At 31.9% G+C, this 8,461-nt stretch overlaps 1 long non-coding RNA gene and 1 pseudogene across 2 annotated transcripts; both read left to right on the top strand.

Annotated features, from left to right (window-relative positions):
* The first annotated feature begins 870 nt into the window (after positions 1–870).
* On the top strand, positions 871–5,442 carry LOC108453310 (pentatricopeptide repeat-containing protein At1g63330-like; annotated as a pseudogene).
* A 380-nt stretch (positions 5,443–5,822) lies between these two features.
* LOC108451566 (uncharacterized) lies at positions 5,823–7,318 on the top strand. 2 transcript variants are annotated; one of them, XR_008283392.1, is made up of 4 exons: positions 5,823–6,202; positions 6,524–6,626; positions 6,717–6,885; positions 7,262–7,318. It is a non-coding gene; the product is annotated as an uncharacterized LOC108451566 (long non-coding RNA). The 2 variants fall into 2 exon arrangements; XR_008283391.1 differs by lacking the exon at positions 7,262–7,318 and having other exon boundaries at positions 6,717–6,894.
* Positions 7,319–8,461: the final 1,143 nt, after the last annotated feature.

Below are 8,461 nucleotides of genomic sequence, written 5' to 3'. Positions count from 1 at the left end.
AATTAGTTGATCGGATTAAGAATTTGTGATGAATTTAGTAATTAACATTTTAACACTTAAAATTTCTATTTATCAAATACAACTGAGACTGACATGACATTAATTATATGAAAATACCTTTATCATTATTATTTAGGTCAAGATTGAAATTTTAAAATTAAAAAATAGAAGTATTAAAATGACTAGTTAAAAGCATAGAGACTAAATCTATAATTTACATATAATAGAAGAACTAGAAGTGTTCATGGGCCAGGTCTAACAAAAATCTTAGGCCCATTCATTCGCCTGACCCAACTTGAGAAATGAGTCTAAAATTTTGTCCAAGTCCAATTCAAATAAAAATGCTAAAATTTGAATCTGGCCCCTACTCGCCCACATTAAATTTTTATATAATTTTAAATATATATAATACATCAAAAACAAAATAAATATTTCTCAACAAATTGAAAATAAATTTTAAAAATATGTATACAACAAGATAGTAGAACATAATAATGAAATAATAGTAAAATAGGAAGAAAACAATAATAAAATAACATTAAAATAATAAAAAATAACATTTCTTTTCTCATTTTGTGAATTTAGGTCAGACTTGTGCAAAAATGTCTTACCCGAGGCTTAGTTCATTTTTTTAAAACAAACACTATTTTTTTTATCCAAACCTATTTTTCAAACTTATATTTATATCAAAACCTTTTCACTTTTTGAATGAATCTTCGAACCAAATGCCCCGACCGATTAGGGGGTCTAACAACAACTAATAACATAATTTGACTCTATTCAAATTAAAATTAGCCAAAATTTACATTACCCAAATTGCCCTCAAAACTGCCAATATTAGTCTGTCCCTAAACACCACTTCACCTGTCATTTCTAAGTTGTGTTGGGAATCTTTATATCCATATTTATCTATAATTTATATTTACAGTTCTTGCGGTATCGCCAGCGCCATTTGTGGTTTCATTTTCAACTTCAGCTCTTTGGTTTTCCATTTTGCATAGATTCCAGATATGGGTAAGCTTCCTTCTTCTTTTATTCTTCGTTCAGTTGTTAACGGTGGAAGCCATCTTTCTAATTTCCACTCTTCTTCTTCTTCTTTTAACACCATAGCTACTCACATCGAAGCCTTAAGTAAGAAACCCATGCCTGTTAGAGGAAAGGGAAAAATAGATTATCCCATCGATAAAGTTGATGATGCTCTCATTTTGTTCAAAAAGATGATAGGCAAGTATCCAAAGCCTTCAATTGTGGAATTTAATAAATTATTAGGAGCTGTTGTTAGGATGAAACATTATGCCATTGTTGTTTCTATGTATAGACAGATTGAATTATTGGGAATTTCCCACGATGGTTATTCTATGAGTATCTTGATTAATGGCTTTTGTCAATTAGGTCGAATTGATTTTGGGTTGTCTGTTTTCGGGAAAATGCTGAAATTAGGTGTTGAACCTAGTGTTGTAACTTTTTCGACTTTGATTAATGGGCTTTGTAATCAAAGTAAGATTTCTGAGGCCATTAGTATATTTGATGGAATGACTGAAAGAGGGTATCAACTTGATTTGATTGTTTACAATACAATACTTAAGGGGTTGTGTAAGACTGGCAATACTGATAGAGCTGTTAGGTTTCTAAGGCTAATGGAAGGCACAGGTTTTGAACCTGATATTGTAGCATATAATACCATCCTTGACTGCCTTTGTAAGGAGGGGCTATTAAAGGAGGCTCTCAATCTCTTCTCGGAAATGAAGGTTAAGGGCATTAGACCAGATATCATTACTTATAATTGCTTAATTCATGGTATGTGTAATTCGGGCCAGCAGGAGGAGGCAACAAGGCTTTTGAATGAAATGATTGATAACAATATTTCACTTGATATTGTCACGTATACTATATTGATTGATGCACTTTGCACAGAAGGAATGATTTCTAAAGCTGTAGAGATCGTTGACACGATAAGAAAGCAAGGCATTGAACCCAATGTTGTCACGTATACTACGTTGGTTGATGCACATTGCAAAGAAGGGATGGTTTCTAAAGCTGAGGATATTGTTGACACAATGATAAAACGAGGCATTGAGCCTGATGTTATTACCTATAGTGCATTAGTTAATGGTCATTGCTTGCAGAATGAAATGGATAAAGCTAGAGGAGTTTTCAACTTGATGATTGATATGGGTTGTGCACCTGATATAGTTACTTACAACACCATGATCAATGGATATTGCAAAGGTAAAAGGTTAGACGAAGCAATGGAACTCTTCCATGAAATATCTCGAAAGGGACCAATCCTGGATACTGTTACATACAGCACTATCTTTCAGAGTATGTTTCAGTTGGGGAAAGTTTCAACTGCTTGTGAACTGTTTAGAAAGGTGTTTGCTTCTGGACAAATTCCAGATATAGAGACCTGTTTGATTTTGCTGAATGGTTTATGCAAAACAGGTCATATCGAAGAGGCATTGAAACTTTTTGAAGCAATGCGAAACAGTGGGTTGGAACTTGATATTGTCCCATATACTATCCTAATTGATGGGTTGTGCAAAGTTGGGCATATCAAGGTTGCAGAAGAATTATTTCATCAACTCTTAAACAATGGTTTAAAACCAGATGTTTACACATACTGTATAATGATTAATGGGCTGTGTAAAGATGGATTGCTAGATGAAGCATACACGTTTTTTGGGAGCATGGGAAAGAATGATTGTTCGCCCGATAGTTGCTGTTATAATGTAATGATTCAGGGGTTCCTTCGAAATAGCTATATCTCAAAGGCAACACAACTTCTTACGGAAATGGTTGGTAAGGGCTTTTGTGCCGATATATTCACTGTCACCTTATTTATAGATCTCATCTTACACTCTAATAAATCAATCTTGCTCTGAAATGTTCCACTGCTTTCTCAATTAAAACAAATCATGTCCAATTTGGAATTTTTTAATTTCACATTAATTAACTACTAAATTTTTAATCGTGTTTATAATTTGGACAAAAACATAATTGTAATAATGGTATAAGAATTAATTATGTCTAAATTAAAATATAAAAAAATAAATCTTCAAATTAAATATATTATATAGGCGAAAATGATAATTTAACTAAAGATTTTTATATTTAAGCCTTTAAATTAAATGTCTAAAGATGTGAATCAAGAAGAAGAGATGTATTTTAAATATAAATATTTAAAGTCGTGACTTGAATGAAGAGGTGATTAAATCTTTTATTAGATATCTATTTAATATGAATTTTTCAGGTGGAAAATGTTGAAAAGCGACAGTAAAAATCTGATTTGATATTCTTATATTGAAATAACAGTTTCATATAATATTTTTCCTCTAGAAAATTTTACCTAGCTATACTCGGGTTTAAAATTATTTAAATATTATTAATTAAAATAAGATAAACTTTTTATGAGAATTATATGAAAATAATAATCGACATTATATTAAACATGCGATAATACATTTATTAGGTAAGACTTTGGAAGTAATAATTGAAGTTAACAAACTTAATTATGAAAGATATATTCTAAATCAAATAATTATGATAATTTGCAAAATGTGAGCTATGTTGAGACAAAATAATTATCAAATTATTCTTTGAAGTGAAACTCTGCTTTAGTCAAGTTATGAATTTATTTCATGTATTTAAATTTGTTTAAATTTAAATCTGTAATTTTAGTTTTAACGTAAACGGTTACAGATTGAGTTTGAGAGATAAGATTATATAATTAGTCTTGTATTATATGTACAAATTGATTATTTTCAATCCTTTTACTTCAAATTCGGTCTCATGATAGTTATTAAATTATTTAATTAGAATAAAATATTTTTTATGAGTGTTATGTGAAAATAATAAACGGACATGATATTAAATATCTGATAATATATTTGTTACATAATATTTTGAAAGTAATAAAATTGAACTCAGGTTCGTAGAGTTTTAAGTTCCTTAAAAGTTGAAGAAATTGCTTTTAGATCCCTTAAAAGTTAGTAAAAAAATTTAGACCCCTTAAAAACTGTAAAATAATATTTTGGATCCTTTCAACTTTGGATCCTGGACGATCTCGCCTCAAAATGACTTTAAGGGCAGGCCTAATTGAACTTAACAAACTGTTACTATTAAAAATGGAGGCTAAATCTGTAATTTATGCATTAGATAATTTGACTGTTTAAATTAATTTACCCAAATTACGCTCGCAACCCTTTCCCTAAACAGCACTTCACAAACCAAAATTTACACTTCTTGTGGTACTTCCGGCGCCATTTGTGGTTTCATTTTCAAGCTCCCATTTTGCTTACTTTCAAGATATGGGTAAGCTTCCTTCTTCTTTTATTCATCGTTCAGTTGTTAATGGTGGAAGCCATCTTTCTAATTTCCAGTCTTTTTCTTCTTCTTCTAACACCATTGCTACCCACATCGAAGGCCTAAAGTAAGAAACCCATGTCCATGCCTGTTAGAGCTTAGAGGAAAGGGAAAAAGAGACCACCGCTTCGATAATGTTGATCATGCTTTGATTTTGGGCAATAAGATGATTGAGAAGTACCCAAAGCCTTCAATTGTGGAATTCACTAAATTATTAGCATCCATTGTTAGAATGAAACATTATGCCATTGTTGTTTCCATGTGTAGCCAGATGGAATTATTAGGCCTTTCCCATAATGTTTATTCTATGAGAATCTTGACTAATTGCTTTTGTATTCTATGAGCATCTTGATTAATTGCTTTTGTCAACTAGCCCGAATTGATTTTGGTTTTTCTGTTTTGGGGAAAATGCTGTAGTTAGGTGTTGAGCCTACTGTAACTTTTTCGACTTTGATTAATGGGCTTTGTAATCAAAATAAGATTTCTGAGGCTGTTAGTATGTTCGATGAAATGACTGAAAGAGGGTATCAACCTGATTTTATTGTTTACAGTACAGTGCTTAAAGGTGTTGTGTGAGAGCGGCAATCCTGATAGATCTGTTAGGTTTCTAAAGCTGATGTAAGGCAGAGGTTTTCAACCTGATATTCTAGCATATAATTCTGCCATTGACTGTCTTTGTAAGAACGGGATGTTAAAGGAGACTCTCGATCTCTTTAGAGTGAAAGTTAAGGGCATTAGACCAAATATCATTACTTATAATTGCTTAATTCATGATATGTGTAAATCAGGCCAGTAGGAGGAGGCAACAAGGCTTTTGAATGAAATGGTGGATAACAATATTTTGGTTGATATTGTCACATATACTATATTGATTGATGCACTTTGTAAGGAAGGCATGATTTCTAAAGCTGTAGAAACCGTTGACATGATGATAAAGGAGGACATTGAGCTTGATGTTGTCACGTATAATACACATTGTAAGGAAGGGCATTGAGCTTGATGTTGTCACGTATAATACACATTGTAAGGAAGGGATGGTTTTTAAAGCCGAGGATATATTTAATTTCAAAACTTCATAAATATCGAATAATATAATATTAAAATTTTTAATATATATATCTAAGAATACAAAATTTAATGCCTTGCATTTGAGAGAAAAAGTGTTGTAGAAATTGAAAGATGCTCCGAGAACAATTTATTTATTCATTGTAAAGATTAAGTAAAAAAAAAAAATTAAACTACATGTATGATTTTTGGAATGATGGGATTGACGAGAGCTTCATACATGGAATGGATACAAGACGAAATGAAAGATAAGGGCCATGCTATTTTGAAGAAAGTTGGAAGATGTTAGCTATCCAGATAGCAAAATGAAGATGCATGATGCAGTGAGAGACATGACATTATCCATCACAAATATGAATCCTCGATATGTAATACAAGCAAGTTTCCAATTAGAAAAGTTACCGAAAGAGAAGGAATGGACGGTGGATATTGAGAAAGTGTCGCTTATGGATAACTCCATATTGGAGATTTCCATAGATATCTTTCCTCTAAAATGTCATAAGCTCACAACCTTGTTTCCGCATTACAACCCTGTAAAGAAGATTTCAGATTCTATTTTTACAAACATGTCTGAGTGTTATTAATTTGCTAAAATAATTTATTTTGCACAACTAAAATTAAAAAAATTCACAACTTAAGCAGAGAACAGGGACTAATAGGAAAATTTGACCGTTTAACATAAACCAACTCTTATATTGTTTCTCCGATTTTAGATCATGGAGCTTATAGATTTATTGATGAGAATGCAAGTCTTTCTGGCAGTGCCGCCGTATGGGTACGCTTTATTCTTCTTTCACTTGTTAATGGTGGAAGGAGTCTTTCTATTTTCCACTCTTCCTTTTACATTATTGCTACCCACACCAATGTTAAGTAAGAATTTCACGCTTCGATTGTGCTTTTAGCATTTTGATTAAATGCTTTCTTGTCAATTAGGCGAAATTGATTTTGGGTTTTCTGTTTAGGGGAAATGCTAAAGTTAGGTATTCAACATGATGCTATAAAATTTTCCACTTTGATTAATGGATTTTGTAATCAAATTAAAATTTCTCTTTTAATTGCTTACAATACAATGCTAATAAAGCTGTTGGGTTTTTAGGTATGATGGAAGTAAGAGGTTTGGAACCCAATATTGTGGTATTGGCACTGTCATTGGTCTTCGTTGTTAAAGGATGCTCTTGATCTCTTATTTGGAATTGAAGGTGAAACGCATTAGATCGATATTGTTATTACCAATTATGCTTAATTCATGGCATGTGTAATTGATCAAATGTTGTTATCTACAACATCAGAAATAATCCCTTCCTTGCTTAATTCTTGGTATGAGTAATCACATTGCAAGGAGGTGATGATTTTTGAAGCTTTAGGTACCACTGACACTATGAACAAGAAAGTCATTGCAAGGTATGTTTCTAAATTGAGGATATTGTGGACACAATGATAAAGCAATACATTGAGCAGGTAAGGACTTGATTTCATCTTTTTCTTGTAATGAAGAAATAGTTATAGTCTTGTGTTTATATGATCTCATCTTTCTATATGTTTCTGAAATTGGTTCAATATCATTATGCAATTGTTGTTTCGCATTCAGATAAAACATTTCGATGATTCTCTTCTATAAATTTTCTAATGGTATACTTTGCACTCAGAAACACCATCTTGGATTTAAGCTAAACAAGGCCTGTCCATGTCTATTAGCTGTTTTTGATTGGGTTTTCGATTACTATATATTGCATTGTTTGAGTCTTTCATTTTGAACATCCTTTTCAACCCTTACAAAGTTGTACCTTTGAGGAATGTTTTATGGACTTTGTAATGTGATAAAGTAATGATCCAGGGGTTCTTGAAAACAGCTATTCCTCAAGGGCAGCACAGCTTCTTCAGAAAATTGTCTGTAAGGACTTGTCTGCAGATTTGTTGATCTCATCTTAGATGTTAGAATCTAATAAATCCAGTCTTCTTTTCCTTATTATTAGTTTCAAATTTTATAGTCACATTGAATGCAATTGAATATGGAATTTGGATTATCAGTTCAAAATGTCAAATGAGTCAGTCTGAATTATTTCTTGGTTTTTGATACAAAGTTGTCTGATGTGTGTTTTTGATTACTTCGATTAACTAGGTGTTTTTGCTAGATTGTTTTACAGTTAACTTGGATATTATGCGCCAAGACGGTTCATATCCTATGGGAAATGTGCCTCAACTCATCGGGACTGCTCCTATGTCTACCACCGATTCCCGCTACTACTGGTCAGGTAGAATGGATTTTGATTATGTGTTCATTCATAGTTTCTATTTACCCCTAAATTTGAGATTACTACTCCAGTTCGGATGCTCCACTGTTGTTATGGTATTATATGAAATATTGTGGGGCACAAACACTAGCGAGGGGGCTATTGGCTATTGGCTATTGGCTATAGCACCCGAAGGTTACTGTTATTGTTGTTGTTAGTTTTTAGTGGCTACCCCTCCTGAGCGTTCCATAAAATTAGGGAGAGAGGGCGATAGCCACACGGAGAGTTTAGGGTAGAGTGAGGGGGCTATTGGCTATAGTCCTCTAGCTGTATTATAAACTAATGAGTCTTTTAGTAGCGTTAAGCCTTCCGAGCGAGGTATGGAGGGGTAACGTGCCTATAACTGTATTTAATATCAAAATTGGGTACTAAAATATCTAAATAAGCAGCACAAGGAAGAAAGAAATCAAAGGATTTGTTTTTAGGAGAAGAGAGAAAGTTGAGGATTGGATGCATCCTCTCCAAGAAACAAATATTTTTAGGTTAATCCTATTATAATTTATTCCTTTAAAGAAAATACTATCAAATATTAAATTTTTAAAATTATATTAACTAGAATTTTCTACCTAGCTATGCCCGGGTTTAAAAATTATTATAAATTTTAAATTTTATTAATAATTATTATTTAAATATTAGAATTAAATTGAAATAATTTTATTAAATTATACAAAACTTGAAATAAATTCATATACAGCAAATATTTAAGAAAATTAGTATTGCACTCAAATATTTTGATAAACTAT

The sequence above is a fragment of the Gossypium arboreum genome, chromosome 5 (assembly GCF_025698485.1).
Source record: "Gossypium arboreum isolate Shixiya-1 chromosome 5, ASM2569848v2, whole genome shotgun sequence".
Classification (NCBI taxonomy): domain Eukaryota; kingdom Viridiplantae; phylum Streptophyta; class Magnoliopsida; order Malvales; family Malvaceae; genus Gossypium; species Gossypium arboreum.
This window is presented reverse-complemented; position numbering and strand designations above follow the sequence as displayed.